This window comes from Geospiza fortis, unplaced genomic scaffold (genome assembly GCF_000277835.1).
Source record: "Geospiza fortis unplaced genomic scaffold, GeoFor_1.0 scaffold49, whole genome shotgun sequence".
NCBI lineage: Eukaryota > Metazoa > Chordata > Aves > Passeriformes > Thraupidae > Geospiza > Geospiza fortis.
This window is the reverse complement of record NW_005054378.1, coordinates 17,720-18,112: the sequence shown is the minus strand read 5'-3', so window position 1 is coordinate 18,112 and position 393 is coordinate 17,720.

Sequence of the window (393 nt, the reverse complement as noted above, 5' to 3'; positions counted from 1 at the left end):
AAAACCCAGGAGGCAGCTCTCTTCCCACTTTACATCTACCCCAAAAGAGGAGAAACTTACCCTCCAGCCAGGGAAGGAGGCAAATGCAGCCCAGGCTCAGCCTGAAAAGCTCCATGATCTGCCAGCACAGCAGCAGACAAAGAGCCCCCAAAGCCTCTTGCCCACGAGGAGTGCCAGGCAGCTCACTTTTACCCCTTTCTCTGTCATTCACAGCAGAAAAACCCTGCTGGGAAGAGAAAAACTCTTTTGTCTCAGCAGTGGAGGCTTGGCAGCTGGCTTATCAGCAAAGGATCAGCTCGGAGACACAGTCCTGCTCAGCAGTTGTCCCTTAGGAGAAATCATATGACGAGCCAGGCTGGGGGGGACGGACGCTGGACCGGGATGCTCGCGGCC